The sequence below is a fragment of the Mustela nigripes genome, chromosome 4 (assembly GCF_022355385.1).
Source record: "Mustela nigripes isolate SB6536 chromosome 4, MUSNIG.SB6536, whole genome shotgun sequence".
NCBI classification, from domain to species: domain Eukaryota; kingdom Metazoa; phylum Chordata; class Mammalia; order Carnivora; family Mustelidae; genus Mustela; species Mustela nigripes.
Window position 1 is genome coordinate 162,363,445 of NC_081560.1, and position 18,267 is coordinate 162,381,711.

Consider the following 18,267-nt stretch of genomic DNA (forward strand, 5'->3'; position numbering starts at 1 on the left):
TCCCAGGCAATCCGTCATATGCTTTGCAAGATGCTTTGCGGAGGTAAAGGAACTGAGGGTAGGAGGCTGTCAGCTACAGCCTTCTCGAGGAATGAGAGTGTAAACTGAAGTCGTTGGTTACTTGATTTCCTCTGGTTTTACCCTTGGCTTTCCACTCCCAGCCTAAAAGGACAGAGAAACCAGTTCATGCAATAAATGAATGTGGGCCCCTTGGGCCATGCGTTGTCTTAGTTAAGGCACTCATTCTGGTGGGGTAGAGACACACGTAGGTGGGGAGCATTATGACCAAGGATGATGAGAGTTCACGGGGAGAAGGGGAAGAAGTGACTTGTTGGTCCAGAGCAGTTCTGTGGAGGTGATGTCAGTTGGATCCTGAGGGAGGAGAAAGGAGAGAATGGGCACTTGATGCTCAGGGCGCCGCATGTGCAAAAGGAAGGGGATGCGAATAACACAGATACTTGGAGAGTAACAAGAAGTTCTGTCTGCCCTGAGTTGGCCTTCTTAACTTGAGTGGGCCAGTTTCAGGTCCTGTCATCCTAGGAGGACTAGATGATGAACTCTAGGATATCCCTGAGAATAAAACTATTTATGACATGTCTAGCCAAATTCTTGCTATTCTGCTGAGTAGAAAAGATGATTTGCTTAACAAATACTCATCAGGTTTCTACTCTAGGTAAGCTGGGTGTTGTTGACAAGGAATCACAACTTTCTGAGTGATATGGGGCCATGGAAAATAGTTTGGGACTAGGAAGGAAACTAAAGTAGGAATACTGTGCCTCTACCACTCTCTTAAGAGAGAAATAATTAGCTTTGAGATTTAAAAAATTAAGGTGTTCCCTACTCACCTCGGTCCTCTATGGGCACAATCTGGCGTAATGCTCATGCCCCTTCTCATTTAGCCAAAACCATTCCCATCCATTTTAGGACTTAATCTTCATGATTAACCAATGAGGTAGGTGGCTTTGGTGGGTCTCCATTTAACAGATGAGGAAACTGAGGCTTGGTGAATCATCTAAGGTTCTATGTTATCTAATGGTAGAAACTCTAAGTAGCAGAATTTAGTAGACCAGTCCTCAGTTAGAACTCTGAGTAGTCAAGTTGTTCTCAGATCAGAATGAACATACCATCAACAGGCCCTTCCTTCCATGTGGGCAGCATGGCATCAGATAACTTAGCCATACAGACCTAGAGGTCAAGGGGCAGATAGGTTCTGGGGTCTGGAGTCCATACTATGTGTCAGAGTTCTCTGTTCTTCTTTTCCTCATGAATTAAATGGGAGCTGACTTTTGTTACCCTGCCCTCCTATTGTCCTAAAAAGCCTTATCTTTGCTCTAGCTGATGCCTAATGCCCATACCTTTACTGGTGCTAGTCAAGAGAAAGGATCTAAGGACCCAGAAGTCCAATAACATTCAGATCCTTCTGTGGTTATTGGCTGAAAGTCACAAAAGGGGAGAATTCTCAAGTTGGGGGTAGCAGTCAGGGCCCACACTTCCAAGGGGTTTGGTTGATTTAGTCCGTCTGTCCTGAGAACATTTCCTCCTACATCTTCCATACTGTACAGGTAATTATAGAATCATATTGGGAAGATTTTACTCAGGAAGATTGTATAATGTCCTGCGCAGAGGTTTTGTTTTTGTTTTTTGTTTTTACATATGCTTTGTTCAAACTCTTCATTTTGAAGCTAGGCTAGAGATGACCATGCCCTAATCATTGAGCAAACAAGCTATGTGGAATCCCTGAGTCTGAGACCAGATACCCTACTAGTTATCTGAGGACTTGCAAAGGGTCATGCTGCTAAAACAAGAGACCTGGCAGCAGGAACACGGTCTGAGAGGCTGTGTAATTTTGTGGTTGAGAGCTCAGACTCCAGAGTCTGATTGCCAGGGTTTAAAGTTCAGGTTTGTTCCGTATCAGCTGCATAGCTTTGGGTCTTAGCTTCCTCTGGTGCAAGGCGATGGTGCTGTTACCCAGAGTGAGATGGAAAAGGAAAGAAGCCTCAGGTCATTTCAATGCCACAGTAAATAGTCATAGGTCAGCAAAACGAAAGCAAAGCAGAGCAAAGTTTTATTGAAGTCCACATCAAGGGAGGAGCCAGCCAATCAAGACAGACAAGGGCCCAAAAAACTCCAGGGTGTGGACTTATACTAATATTTTATTTTGGGTGGATCCTAGGGTCACAACCTCTGAGCTACAGGCCTGGATTCCATAATAATTAGCCAACAAACTGTGTCCTTTCCCAAGATGTATTCAAAATACCTGCAGGGAATAGGAAACCCAACATTATTTCTATTCTAGGGACAGAGGTTAAATAAGAACAAAGTGGAGGTGGGACTTTCTGCACCAGTGCAAGAAGAGGAATTAACTCTTCCTCTCCGGGCATACTGCATCGGCAAACTGACTGCTAGATGGGGGGCCTGGGCTGGTCTCTTGGCGGAGCTTCACTGGATGTCAGGAAGTCAGGAGTCTAAGGTCCATCCCCCTGTTGCTCCTGCCTAGCTTCCTGCCTATCTATAGCAATAGATGGCACCTCGTATGGTTAATGTGAGGGCTGTCTCAGATCAGACAGGTAAAGGGCTTAGCACGCCTCCTGGAACATAGCAGGCACTTGTTAAGAATTAAGTGCTATTCTTTGCTAAAGGGAGGGCCCTTTTGTTCTCTTCCTGGTTTCCTTCTCTTCCTAGGTCCTTGACCCCCTCCCTAGTTTGCATTTCTTTCTTTCTTTTTTTTTTTTTAAAGATTTTATTTATTTATTTGTCAGAGTGAGAGAGAACATGCACAAGCAGGCAGAGTGGCAGGCAGAGGTAGAGAGAGAAGCAGGCTCCCCACTGAGCAAGGAGTCTGATGCAGGACTCGATCCCAGGACCCTAGGATCATGACCTGAGCTGAAGGCACTGGCTTAACCAACTGAGCCACCCAGGCGTCCCTAGTTTGCATTTCTGAAGCCCGCTGCTCCAGCGTCCTTTCTGATCAGGGGGTGCAAAGATAAAATAGCTTGCCCAGGGGCATACCTTTTTTCTGTACTGTTCACAGCATCACCTTAAACCAATACACCACAGCTCATTTTAATCCACGAACTAAGGGCGCTTTAAACCAACCATTCCTTACTTATTCTGTTTACAAAAAAAAAAAAAAAAAAAAAAAAAAAATCAAGGTCCTTTGGTTTCATGTTCCTTTATTGTATTTTGTAAGGCACTGAGCACATATTGGATACTATGTAAATGTGACATACTCTAACAATAGTAACCGAGACAGATGAGAAACTCAAGGAAGCAAAGTCACCATTGTGAAGTTAGCCTTTTATTGATGTGCTGAGTGATTTGGGAGAGACAATGTGGCTCCAAGGCTAAAGAGCCCGCCGGGATTCAGAAGGCAAAGGTTTGACCCTCAGTCACAGCAGCAGCTCTGGAGACCCCAGGCCGGCGGCTTCCTTTCTCTTGACCCCAAATTCTCCCCAGGAATACTGGGCTCAATGCCCTAAAATCCTCTCCCAGGGATGTTAAGCCAGGGATGCCGTATGTGGTTGTGCAGATGGTACCCAGCACAGCGGTGTCCCCCAAGGGAGTAATTGGAGGTTGAAATGTAGTCTCTGCTCCGTTCATCAATCTGGGCACCCTGCTGTATCCACCTAGAGGACGGAGCACCTTTTTCTTTCCTTCTTTTTCTTTTTCTTTTTTTTTTTTTTTGAAATTTGCCCAAAGGTACTGTGTGGGCTATTGGAGGCCCTATACGAAGCAATGTGACCTTGACAGGGCGCAGGGCTTAGCATGTAGAATGAAGGAAATTGTTAAACACACAGCTATTGAACACCTACTATGCACCAGGCACTATTCTAGGGGTTGAGGATATGCAGATAAATATGAACAACCTCTGTCCCTGGGTCCTTTCTTGCCTTCACCAACCCGTTGTCGCCTACCTCCGATCTTTCAGCAAGTCGTATAGACTCTGTTTGCAAAATACCTGTCAAACCAACGCACTTCGTTTCACGGCCAGCACTTGGTTTCGTTATTTCTTACCTAGACTATAGCCACAATGTGCTCCACTTCTACTGTGGTCCTCCAAACAAAACCAAGAGTGATCGGATCAAAATGTATATCGATAACATCACTCCCTTATTTAAACCTTTTGGTGGCTATAATTTAATCCAAGGTCCTTCCTGTGGCCTCAGGGCTATGCACACCTAGTTCTAGTTAGTTGTTCTTTTTCGTTGTCTTCTTCTTCTTCTTTAAAAGATTTTATTTATTTGACCGAGAGAGATCACAAGTAGGCAGAGAGGCAGGCAGAGAGGGAGGGAGAAGCAGTCTCTCTGCCGAGCAGAGAGCCCATGGCTCCATCCCAGAACCCTGAGATCATGACCTGAGCCGAAGGCAAAGGCTTAACCCACTGAGCCACTCAAGTACCCCTAATTATCTCTTCTTGTCATCTGGATCACTAAACCAACATTCTGCCTGAATCAATCAGGGTCCTCCAGAGAAATAGGAACCAACAGAATATTTATCAATCTATCTCTATCTCTGTATGTTTCTCCTATTTATGTGTGTGTGTGTGTGTGTTTATGAGATTTATACACTTTTTATATCATGAGGACTTGGTTCATGTGATTGTAGAGGCTGAGAAGACTCACAGTCTCTTGCTCTCTGCAAGCTGGTGACCCTGGAAAGCCAATGGTATAATTCTCGTCTGAGTCCAAAGGTCTGAGAACCAGGAGATCCAGTGGTGTGAATCCTAGCCCAAGGGCAGGAGAAGACCAATAGACCAATGTCTCAGCTCAACAGATAGGCAAGAAGGGAATGAATCCTCCCTTCCACTGATTTTTGTTTTATTCAGGTATTCAGCAGATGTGATGATGCCTAACCATACTGGAGAGGGGAATAATCTACTTTACTGAGTCTACTGATTCAAATGCTCATCTCTACCAGAAACATCCTTGATGACACACCCAGAAATAATGTTTAATCTAGGCACCTTGTGGCACAGTCAAGTTGACACAATTAATCATCATATCAACCCCACAGAACTGATGATTCTGTCCTTCAAACAGCCTAGCTTTATTTTGTATAGCCTGATCCCTTTGGCTGGAACACTTTTCCCCTTGACTATCTCCTTCTCAACCCTCTGGTGCTCAGTGGAATGTTCATCTCTTCAGGCAGGCCATCCCGGATCACCTTGTCAAAGCAGTGTTGTGTTCTCTGTCCATTACCACTCATTGCCAGAATGCTCTGTCACAAAGCAGACCAGCTCAATTTGCAGGTATGGAGGTCTTTTTTTCTGTCTTATCTGCTAGATTGTAAGCTCCTTCACAGTGAGGACCATACGTTTTTGTTCTCCACTGTATACCCTTCAGCATCTTGCTAGTCTCTTGTGTATAGTAGTAAATAACAATAAATACATGCTAAATGAAGTTGTTACAAGGAATTCATCTAATAGGGGAGTCATCACCACGGTACAATGTAGAGATGCATGAGATGACAAAGACAGTTATATGCTGGCAAAACGACTCTCCAAAAAAACCCCCCAAAGGCCATGATTTGTCATTTGCTTATTTGCATGGTGGTTTAAATACTCCAGTCACAGTGGATTTCAAGCTACCAATGGCTTAGAAACTGACTCGTAAAATTCCTTAGTATTTAACAGTTGGCTCTTCAAACCTGGTGTGATCTGGGTCTAGCATGTCACTGGAAAAGAGGCTGGGATGGGGGCAAATGATTACCTAATAAAGAGGCAGTGGTTTATCTTGGGGGAGCTCAGTAAAGGCTTCCTAGAAGAGGTAACACCTGATCTGGGTTGTGAAGGATGGGTATGTTGGCTCAGGCCCTATGCTTCCAAACTGGCTAACGTGGCCCTGCCCCCAGTAGCCCACATTCAACCATCCTGACTCCCCTCTGCTTGCCTGGTAGTGATCAGCTGACTCAAACCAATCCTCAGAAAATCCTTCCATGTGGCTGGTGTTATGCTGGGTTTGATTTTGGTCCAACAGAGGAGAATTAGACAAGGTAGAAATGAGTAAAGGGAGAAAGGGAAGGGTTTTCCAAACAGAGGGACAGCTTTTGCAAAGGTGAGAGAGCAAGTGCAATCCAGCAGTCTAGTAAATCTAGATGTATGTGGGAGGGAGTGGGAGGATATTAGCTCCTGACAGGTTTTGTTTGATAGACCAGGAGCATATGCTAATTTCCACCCTGGGCTGGAGCAGGTGGCAGAGGGGAAGGGAAAGGGACTGTTTGCTTTTCCTGCATAATTCTTATCACAGCTGGTAATTCTGGGTTTTGGTAATTGTGGTTTTTATTATCATTGGTTTTGTTTTCTGGTATGTGATCATTCGATTTCTATCTGTCTCTTTCAAGAGAGTGTAAACTCCAGAAGGGCAGGTACTGTCTTGCTCGCTAGTATTTTCTCAGCACCCACCCCAATGTCTAGTGTGCATTAGACAATAAAAAACATTCTTGTTACGTGAGTCAATCACCTGGGGAACCTTTAAAATTTGCTTATGCCCACCTACCTTAAATTAAGATCTGTTATAAATCTTCCTTCTCTGAACCTCCCAACCACAATATGGGATAGCAATGGTCGGGGAGTAGTGGGGCTAGCATTCTTGTTTTGTAAAAGCTACATAAGGGATTCACCTCCATACCTCTTCCCAAATCCAATCGAGTGAATCCTTTAAAGGAGATTACCAAAAGTGAGGCATGATTAAATTTGCCATTTACACAAATGGGCCAGATGGCAGTAGGCAGGACTACACAGAGGTGCTGAGGTGCTGAGACCACTAAAGAAGCCAATGCAAGAAATGATGCTGGTCTGAGTTAAATCACTGGCAGTGGATGTGAAGAGAGAACAGATTCAAGAGATGCTTGGGAGAGAGATGCTTGGGAGATAGACTCTGTAAGATTCAGTGACCATTTGAGTATGGGTGGGAGAGGAATCTCATGGGAGAGAAGGAGGAATCTAGGTTGGGGGCTGGAGTGACTATTAGTGAATGGGATGGGGGAGGGGTTGTTCCTTGTCAAATTGCTGCATTTGAGATGCCTGTGCGACATGGATGAGGAGTCGTCCCAGGACTATGAAGTTGTGAATACAAATGTGGCACTCAGCCCTCAATCGGTGCCCCCAACGTTCATTCCATTGCCAAGAACTCTGGAGAACGCTAATAGTTAAGAGATGGGTTAGAAAAAGAATTCTTGAAGGAGACTGAAAAGGACGGCCTGAGAAGGAAAATGCCCGTAAGTAACAGAGAAAGTAAGGGATAAAGAATGTCCAACAGCCTCAAATGGTGCCTAAAGATTAAACAGGAAGACCTGAAAATTCCTCCCGTTAGTTTGGCAATGAGGATTTGATTGGCAACTAGGGCACTTTCTGGGGGCAGAACCTGCAGGGCACGCAGGAAGAAGCGGATACGAGGTAGACTGCTTTTTTCAAAAAAACTTGGCTGTGAAAGGAAAAGGAGGGATGTTGTGACTGAGCCGGACGTGAGGAGGCCAGAGCACGTTTATAGCCGAGAGGAAGCGGGGAGGGTTGGCAGACAGGAGCGCAAACGCCTTCCCTTCCTCGCCGTTTTTTTTTTTGCCAGCCCTCCCCGCACGTGACCTGGAAGCTGCATACGTAGCACCGGCCTGGAAGGACTACAGTCCCCAGAAGGCGCCGCGGCGCGAGGCGGGGGCGGAGTCGAGGCCTGGCGCGCGCCCCAGCGGCGCCAGCGGAAGAGCATGAGCTTCGAGGAGGCGGCGGAAGCAGAGAGCCACGGCGCCCCCGGTAACGAGCAATCCCGCGTCCTTGTCCCTCCCTGCTTTCGCACCCCCAGTCGGGGCTGGTCGCTTCCACTTCTCCCCATACACTTTGGACTAGACTTCCTTTCCCTTTTTGTTTTTTTTTACCGGCACTTTTTTCCCCTCACGTGATGCGAGGGGCGGGCCCCCGCCCGGGGCGGAGGTTACTGGGAAGCTGCCGCCCTTCGACCCCTGCGGGCCCTGGGTTGCGGGGTTCCTCCGAGCCCTTTTTGCTGTTCTAAGAGTGCGTGCCCGCTTTGAGCCCTCTTCCCAAGTACTCTCTGCAGAGAGGACATTTCCCCGGGTTTCAACAGGTACTGAGCGGGTCCTTGGCGAACCCCCCTCTCCCCTCCTTTCCTCCCTCCCCTCACCCCCCCTGCCCCGGAGTATGGGGCTGTAGGCCACCGAGGCCGTCCCGAGAAGTGCCCGGGGCGGCCGGCGATTTCCGGGCTGCGAGCCTTTCCAGTGAGTCCACTCGGCTGGCCGGGAGCCCCGGGCTACGGGCTGTAGGTTGGGCGTGAGCTGTCTGAACGGGAGGATGTACTTCCTGGTTGTCTTGGGCGGCCCTTGGAAAATCCCAATTCCGATTATTAAAAAGTTTTCTTTATCAATAAAGACGCCTGTCAGAGTTGAGAAAGGGAAGAAGGTTAGGATTTGGGAGTCTAATGCCCTCTAGGAGTCTCAGGTCTGCCACTTGCTGGGCTTGTCATCTTTTGTAGCCCATTTAGCGCAGCCTTGGTTTCTGTATCTGAAAAAAGGGGATGGTAGTCTTTGGCCTGCCTGTTTCCCGCTGTTTCGGGGGTCCGACAGAAGTGATAATATGTGAGAAAGCATGTATCAGATGTAGCCTCGAAATCCTTTCTTCAGTGTAGGGCAGTTGTATTTTAAAACCACATTTACATCTTTATGAACTCGATTATAATATGATCACACTCTTTGTGAAAATCAAATGAGTTAATCGGTGAGAGTGTGTTTGGAAATGAATACAAGCCATATAAACATTCTTAAGCCATGTTCCTGTTGAAGAGGTGACATTAAGGCCCTAGCACCTGTGGAGTCATTTTTTTTTCCCTTAAGATTTTGTTTATTTATTACAGAGAGAGAGAGACACACAGCCAGAGAGGGAGCACAAGAAGGCGAAGTAGGAGAGGGAGAAGCAGGGTCCCCGCGGAGCAGGACACCTGATGTCAGGAAGGCCAGTGCTGGGCTCCATCTCAGGACTCTGGGATCATGACCTGAGCTGAAGGCAGATGCTTAAGGACTGAGCCACCCAGGCGCCCCTGTGGAGTCAGTTTTAAACTTCATCTGGATTTTAAGGTCCCCCAGAATTTGGACACTTCCCTTCCCTCAACACGCCCAACTGTCTACCCCTTTTGCTCTCTCATAACCTTCATTTATTACACAAGTAACAAATATCTAAGCACTTAATGTTCCTCATTTGTGGTGCTGACCTAATGCCTGTTTCCAGCTTGTGTTTTCTTCCCCTCCTTTTCAGATATTACTGGTCCTAAATCTAGCTCTAATGCTAACACAATGCCACTAACCTTGTGGGCATACTAGCTGAAATATTGGGGTTACCTTCACCTATCCTAGGTGTATGTGCTAGAACTCTTGTTTCCTCATGGTTAGGATTCAGAATATAAATAGCCCCTATCCCAGTCTTCTGGCAATTAAGATCTGAGACTCTAAGCAGGTGGCTTTTTGTCTTATTTTTCCCTTAGAGAGAATGGGGATTTTACCATCAACTTTTTCTGGGTTTGGAGGTGTAGTAATTAGGTAATCCTGTATTTACATTGAAATCATTAGCTGGAAAATACTTGAATGCGGTTCAAAAACCAGGATGGCAGTACAGTGCATTAGTTGAATGTACAAAATTGAACAAATTGAGTTCAAATCCTGGTGCTGTGACTTCTGCTTTGACTTTTGGCAAATTAGCTGACCTCTAAGCCTGTTTTTTAGTCTCTAAACTAGATGTAATAACATTTACCTCACAAGGTGTCTATAAGGATTCATTGAGATGTGAATATAAGGACCTTAGTAGTGCCTGGAGCAATTGTTCAATATCTTATTTCTGTTGTAATTGTTGACTGTAATGATGATCAAAAATGATAATTTTAGATAACGTATTTCTTGAGATTCTTCCCCCCCCCCCCCAATAAAATGAGGTAGCTATCCGTATCCCAAAAATACTGTAAGTAGAAGTACTCAGATTGCAGGGTGGGTTTTTTTTGATCATTTGCACTTTATATAAAGATTATATTATGCCATTTTTTTATTTTGAGAGGTTTCCAGATGCTGTTGAGAAAAGGTTGTTTTGGGGATGTGCTTTGAACTGGTGCTTTATTTGTAACCTGTAGTGAGAATGGGGTTTTCTGTCCGCATATTGTAACTTGTAGTAGAATAATTATCTATGTTTATGATTTATATTGACTATCAACTAGGACAGAGTTTTGTAGAGCATTTTTTGTCCTTCCCCTCATCCCTGCCTTTTAAATATTTTTAATTTTTATTATTTTTTTGAAAGTCAGACTATTCAACTCTAAAAGTTAGCTTAGTGGGTAGGTTCCAGAAGGCTTGGCGACCTCATTTTTTGAAGGTGAGAACTCTTAGTGACGTTGGTATATGTGCGTTTGCAAGGAAGTGAGAGTTTAGAGAAACCAAGAAGAAAAGTGAAGAAAAATCTAATAGAGAAAACTGATTTGTTGTTCAAAGCAAAATCTTAAGGTTAAGAATTGAAATGTTATTTTTAATTCCTACAAATAGGTGTTGACTATAAGAAATCCGCAGGCTCAGATACTTAGGAAATGTGTTCTTTACTCTATTTGATGTGGTATCCTCTGGCTCTGCCTTGCCAATTTCATTCTTATATATATTTATTTTTTAAAAGATTTATTTATTTATTTGTGTGAGAGAGAATCTTAAGCAGTCTCCACCATGCTTAGCTCAGAGCCTGACATGGGGTTCCATCTCACAGCCCTGAAATCACGATCTAAGTTGAAACCAAGAGTAAGATGCTTAACCAACTGCCACACAGGCACCTCTTATTCTTACTTTTAGTTATGAATCAGCAAGATAACTATTTTTTCACTGTAGGCTTTTATATAAAGCTATGACACTAGTCACTTCCTTTAAAATTTACTTTGTGTCCTGTAATGTGTTATTTTCCCCTTTGTTTTAAACACTTTTGTTCATTGACTTTTTTTACTTAGAGAAGTTTTGGAAGGTAGACTCATTCTCAGCTGTAGCATCTGTTTGTAGTGTAGTATGCTAGTTAGTAATGTAATACGATATTTAGTATGTAGTATGCTCAGTTAGTAATGACTGCGCTGAATAGTTCTGAATAAAAACATTTTGTTGGTTGTCCTCTGTCCCTAAGACACAATCTAGAGACACTATATGGTATTGTAGAAGTAGTCTAAGCTTTGGAGTTAGATCAAGTTTTGAATCTAGGGTCTACTACTTAATAGTAATTTATGACTTTGGTTTACTGTCATTCCGAGTTCATTTTCTTATCATCTTTCAAACAGTAATAGTAATACCAGCCCCACATGACTGAAAAGATTAGAGATTATTTGGACTAGGCACATACTAACCAGGGTTGGCAAAAGGTAGATTATGTTACTAGTATTTCTTTAGAAATTTTTATGACATTTTTCTGATAGTCATTGATTTTGGTAATACGTCTATATTCATTCCCTTGATGCTTCACATGATTAGTGTATTTTTGTTGTTGTTGTTGTTAGCCAAGGTTAAGGATGTTGATTGTGACCATGGAACCTTGAAACACAGCAAAGCTAATTGGCCAGCATGTTTGAATCTGTGACCCTGTCCTCATTAGCTCCATAAGCTAACTACTCACAAAATAGCTCACCAGAATGAATGATAAAACTGGTATGTTGTTGATTCGGCACTCAAGCACTCATTAGACATAATAGAATTACATGAATTAGTGCCAGAAGTAAAAGTATAGATGTTTAATTATAACTCTGTATAAATATAAGAGTAGCTCCCACACTTTGTATAAAACTGGGGGCCTATAGGATGATCTTTGACGACCACTATCAGTTATACTTTAGACATTTCTTTTAGTTGTTGAACAATATTTGTTGCAGACTTCCTACTCATAGAAGAAGTGAGAAGAAATGGAATTAGGTTATTTATATCTTGAAAGAAAACCCTCCTCCTGTGCCACCCACCAGAAAATGTGCTCTTAGCTAGTGGAGAAAACATTTAGAGTTCCCCGTTAATGAGCCCAGCAGGATGGATGAAGCCCGTGTAACTCGTAAGAGTTTATTGAATTACAGAGAAATTCCAGTTGTCAGAGCTTTAGATAGAAGAGAAGTTATAGGGTGTTACTCAGCAAGCTATAAGCCTGCATTTGAAGAGGGTTTTCTCCTCTCACAATAAAACAGACCAGTTGCTCCCAGTCTGTGACATGCATTTTTCTCCTGTCTTATGCTAGTCTTCTATATAGCTTTCCATTCTTCAAATTCACTCTTCAGTTTTATTAATATTTGTTTTCCCTCTTCTATTTTTTTTTTTTCTTTTTATGTCAAACATGGCTGTTTTCAGACTAGGGATAAAAATAGAGAAGCACTGTTGGAAACAGCAGGTTCTGGTGTCTAGTATCATGAGGTTCCCAGATAACACAGATTAATGTGTAAATGTGATGGTATCTATTTGTGACAGCTCCTGACCATTTAACTTGGCACAGAGGCAAAAATAGGGGCAAAGGGTAGGTGATACTCCTTAGTAGGAGATTTGCTTCTTAGAAAAGAATATGCATAATTTTAATATCGGCTTGTAATTGGGGTCTTTCAAGTTCTTTGCCATGGAATACCAGAAGAGTTCTTAAGAAAGAAGAGAAGCACTTGGATTCAAACCCTAAACTCTCAAATTTATACCAGTAGTCCAGTTTATAGTTTCTGTTTTCTGTTAAATAGGGATAATAATAGCAATCCTGCTTGTTTACAAAGATCAGAGGGAAAAGGTAACAAGAATGATTTGGAAATGGGGTGGGTAGCTGCAGGGAAGAAACTCACTGAAAGACAGAGTCCAAGAGAGGAACAAAAACACATACATGAATTTGGATTTCTGAAGCGCCTCTGGCTCCAAGATTTTTGGATAAAGGATTTTGGACTGGAATTTAAAACCTAGTGCTAGGAAAAGATGAATTTATTGGCCTATATATGGCTCTAAACTTTTTTATTCTGTGAATCTTTTTGGAACTTTCGTGCTTTCAATTCACATTTTAATTTTAGGAAAAGACCTAGAGGAAAATAAATAGCCTTGATTTGTTTATGTGATTGGTAATTCTCTGCAGCCTTCCCAGATAACAGATTCAAACTCAGTGTGACCATCTTTCGATACGTTCAGAATTTCCAATGACTTTTTTGGCTTCTTGACTCTTCTAGTGTGAGAACCAGTTATTTATTAAGTACTGGAGTTGACAAGCCCCAGAAGCCATGTAGCTCTTGGTTTCTGCCACCAGTGTTGTCACATTTAGTGACATTGCTTTTCTTTCCCTTCTTGCCGTAGTGTTTCTTTTTTGTGCTGTGCTTCTTGTTTGTTTCTTTGGGTAGCCCGAAACTTTTCTTTGCTTCTGACTCTCGAGTTCACAGTTATGGAATTTATCTTGGACTTTATAATGCCACACAATTTTAATTCTGTAAGTATTTCTTATTACTATTATAAAATCAATATGTGCTCATTACAGAGGATTTGGGAAATATATCTTATTTTCACCATTTGGAAGTAACTGTTAACATCTTGGATTATTTCCTTCCTTTCTGTTTTCTGTGTATGTGTATTAATGTAACACAAACACACTTAAATTGGAATCGCTTGTTATTGTGTGTAAATTTTGTATCCTGAGTAAAAAAAAAATAATATTTTTATGAATAGTGTCTAGCACAGTTTCTAAAACTAGCAGGAATTATATTCTGGGCAGTGGTCTTTAAATTTATATTCATTTTGGGTGGGGAAATGAGAAGATGGGCTTAAATTCTGGCTTTACCATTGCCAAACTGAAAAGCAGGGCAAGTTGTAGGATATCTCTGGGCTTTCACTGTGGCAGCCGTCCAGCAAACTTCTAAGGTATTTGACACAACAATTTGTTGAAAATTAATCTTTTCCTTAGAAAAATCACTCATACATAGACAAAGACCTAGTCTGGTCAGTCTTTGAGATTCTCCTAGTTCTGCTACTGGATGGTCCCTGTGTTGAGGAATACATTATAGAGCAGTCTCTGTGAGGGTTATTTGGACTTCAAGAAAGAGGAGGATCTTGAAGGAAGTGATAGAGTAACAGACTGACTGGAGAGGGCAGAAGACAATTCCACACAGAGAGGAACGAGGAGAAGTTAGAAGCAAAAATGAGTGCAATATGTGAGTTGAGTGAGACAAAAAGGGACTGTTAACAGTATGCACAAATGAAAGGTATGATTTTTACTGATGATGAGTAGTACAGAGATGTGATTTGTTAGGTTTATAAGTGTGTGATAATGAGGAAGAATTAATGGAAGGCTTTGAAGGCTGGGCTGAAGAACGTAGATTTGGTCCTGTAGGTGATGATACTTCTGTTGAAAGTCATTTGATGAAAACAGTGAGAAAGGTTCTGGCAGCTTTGTGGGATAGCCCGTAGTCGAGAATGGCTGGAGAGTATTTCAGTAGGACAGTGGTGGGGTAATGTGGAAAGAAAACATGGTACTCTTGTGGAGGAAGAACAGTAAGCATGGGGATGGAAGAGCTGGAAGAAACAAGAAAACCTCAAAGTTTTGAGCCTGACCTTGCAAGTATATTGTGGTGTCATTGATAGGGACATTGGGAAAGGAGCTCAGATAGGTGTAGGGAGAAAGATAATGAGTTCAAGGGCTAATACAAGTTTTAGGTATTAGATAATTTGAGTGGTGCTTAAAATCTGGTGCTTTAAAACTAAAGAGCCTAAAAATGAATGCTCTTGTTTTTGAGGCCATGCATTTATTTTAGCAAATAATTTTTTTTTGGAATTTGTCTTTTGAAACGAATTTCAGAACCAGTAGAGTCATACAAGAAAACCAGTCTCATTACTTGATGATCATATATATCCTTTGTCTTCAAAAGAGTATTTTCTAGCTTGATCACTCATCTTATTTACTGATTTCTAAGTGATATTTGACAGTTTCTGAAAATGCAGAGGCATAAAATTTATTACCACAGTGGATGTTTAAATGATTATAGTGTGGTTGCCGAGGACAACTTAAAAAGTCTGAAGCTGTGACAGCATTCTTAGAATAAAGTACCAGTGCACTCTGGTTAAGAGGGTAGGTTCTGGAAAACCCAGGTTTGAATGATCTCTTTGATACATTAGTTATGTGTCTTGGGCAAGTTGTTTAATTTGTCTGGGTCTCTTTCCTCGTTTTTTAAAAATGGGTATGGTGATAATACTCCCTACTTCATAGAATTGTTGTCAGGATTAGCTCTTAAACTTAGAACACTACCTGGCAAATATTAAGAGTTCAGTAAATATTAGCTGTTTATTAGTGTCATAACAACCACTGCTATTGCCACCGTCACTATGGTATTTATTTTGTTTGTTTTAAAAATCAGTTATGTCTCATCCAAGTGAAATGATAGACAGCTGGAGATAAAACTAGAGTCCAAATAAAAGACATGAACCTTAGAGATGTGTGTGTGTGTGTGTGTGTGTGTGTGTGTGGTTTTTGTTTTGTTTTATGGCCTAGGAGAAGAGTGGAAAAGACCAAGGGTGGAATATTGGTGAGTACTCATAGTAAGGGTTTGGGAGGCAGAAAAGGGGCTGGCAGAGGAGCAGGTGAAGATTGTTTAGATAAAGAAAGAAAACAAGAAGTGGGTCTGAGTATAGAGGTTATACCAATCGGGATTAGATTTGGTTGCAGCTAAATAAAAGAGACTTAAACATCTTAGAAATATATTTCTTTTAATGTCAGGAAGTCCAAAAGTAGTCTAGGGCTGGTATGGTTGATTTGTCATGGTGCTGTTTTGTGCATGGATTCTGTTCTCTTCCAAAGTCTCTTTATGGTCTAAGATAGTTACTGGAGCTCTAGCTGTTTCATTCACATTCCAACCATCAGGAAGAAGGAATAAGAAAATACATCTCCTTCCATTTAAGGATATTGACTGAAAGTTACATGTACCACTTCTGCCCATATTCCATTGGTGAAAATTAGTCACTTAGCCACACCTTCCTGCTGGAGATGTTGGGATATGTAGACTATTTTGAGTGGTCAGTGCCTGGGCACAAAGAACAGGAACAATGAGGATAATCCAGGTATAGCTAGATGAAGAATATAGGGTAGATAAAAGAGTTAATTTTCTCTAGGACAGTTGGTCATTATTGGTAATCTTTGACAGAGTTTATATGTAAATGTAAACAGTTATAAAACCGTTCTTGTCAGACTGTGTCAATAGTACTTTGTTTTTAGAGGGTAATCCTTCATGAGTCCTTGCTTTTAATAAGGATTATCAGTCTCTTCTAAGGAAAAAACTTAGGTGTATGTCTGTACATGTATGTGTGTATATGTATACAAATACGTAATGTGTGCATGTGTGTTTTTAAGACTTTATTTATTTATTTGAGAGAGAGACGGTAATTGAGAGCATGAGAGAGGGGAAGATCAGAGGGAGAAGCAGACTCCCTATGGAGCCTGATGGTGGGACTCAATCCCGGTACTCTGGGATCATGACCCAAACCAAAGGCAGTCGCTCAGCCAACTGAGCCACCCAGGTGCCCAGCGTGTGTGTTTTTATGTATTTCCTCATTTAACTTGGCATTGACCTAAATTACTTCATATGACAATAATGTGCAGTAAAATTATATATATAATTTTATATAAATTTATATAAATTTTATGTATTTCTTTTTTGTAGTTTTAAGCCCATAATTTTACTTAGCTTTCCATCCACTCTCCAGTTTGGTTGTTTTGGGCAATGTTTTAATCCATATCTGTCCTTTTATATTACTACTCTCTTTTACTGCTGTTATGCTGTTAATCGTACTTCCCCCAATAGATAAATGAGCAAATTTAATTAAATGTGTTATTTGCACTCTCCTGATCATTAATGAATTTGTAAGTAAGATCAGACCTACAGTCTTTCTAGTATTACAATTACTGAATTCTGGCTATCCACTCAAATGGTGATTATTTGCTTTAAATTTTTTTTATTTTTAAAGCTTCTATATTTTGTATGTTTATGTTCTTTCAGTATTACGAATATGAAGGTCTACCTAAAAAAAGGGAAAAACTTTTTTCCTGTAAGATTTTTCTTATTCCTTTCAATTGAAAATATTTTATTACGTATTTTTTGAGTGATGAACAATACATTTAAGATAAGAAATTCATCACTTGTTGTTTTTTGTATTTTATCAACAGACATATAGTTTAAAGTAGACAAGTTTTAAAAGTCAAATACTAAAAAAGGGATTTGTAACGAAATACAATGAATCCCCATGCTCTCTGGTTTCCTCACTAAAGGTAACCACTTTCAGCTCCTTAAGCTATTTCTTCTGGCATTTATGTATCTCCATGTTTCAAAATAATATATGTGCAGTGCTGTCTTTTTTCATTTTATATTGAGTCTCTATTATGGTAGAAAAAGCTATACTGTTCTTAAACCACCATCACTACTACTGTTCCTCCTCTAGCTTTCCAATTTAGTTATAATATTTGGTTAAATGAGATAGTTGATGTTGTGTTTACATTATTATGCCTGTGCAAATTTTACTTGCTGATAGGTCTGAAATAGTGGCCTCTCAGTGCATTTTTCCACAAGGTCAGTCATAGTAATCTGTCAGTTCTAATTTTCTTTCCTTTTAAAAAAATCTTTTGGCAGCTTCTCTTTGGAGACCTTCATTGTCCTACCGTCTGGGCCTACTTCACAGCTCTTCTCCTGGGAAGATTTCTCTTTGTTATCTTTAGACTTTTCTCTCCTTTTCAGTCTGATTCCCAGTATTGTAACCCTTATCTTCCTTATTCTTCATTTACCCTCTTACTTAGAGCACATCCTCTAATAGTTGTGTTGGATGAAAAAGATGGTACTATGGCAGAGAGCATGGGGATGACAGCCTTCAACCTTCTTGACTCTGTCACATAGCTTCAGTCTGAATTGTTGCCTTCTACTTTTGGTGCAGTTTGCATCCTGGAATCCTGGAATGTCCATTCACCCACATTCCTTCACTTCTCTCTTGTGTTAGATATCCTGTTTTCCGTACATGCCTTTCTTTGCTTTGGTTTATTTCTTCATTTGGCGTTAGAGGGTGATGAGACCATCACCCCACTCTCTAGAATATCTCCCCAGTCACAGTCTCCTTGAACAAAGAAGAATTGTTAATCTTACATAGTGGTTTTTTTTTTGGGGGGGGGTGGAGTTGTTTATCTTACATAGTGGTTTTGGTTGGGGAGAGTGGAGTTCAGGGACTGGAGGATTTTAAGAGGTGGAGGTGGGGGTTAACATCATCTATAGAAGCATGGTTACTTGGGTGGTGCTGTTGTTC

The 18,267-nt window shown here is 41.4% G+C and overlaps 1 protein-coding gene across 4 annotated transcripts in view; it reads left to right on the forward strand.

Annotated features, from left to right (window-relative positions):
* Positions 1–7,658: 7,658 nt before the first annotated feature.
* Positions 7,659–18,267, forward strand: part of R3HCC1L (R3H domain and coiled-coil containing 1 like) — a 92,991-nt gene continuing 82,382 nt past the window's right edge. For 2 of the 4 annotated variants that reach the window (XM_059398307.1, XM_059398311.1), the window contains exon 1: positions 7,659–7,744. The gene's annotated coding sequence lies outside the window, so the exon portion shown is untranslated. The other 2 variants (XM_059398308.1, XM_059398310.1) reach the window with 1 other exon arrangement.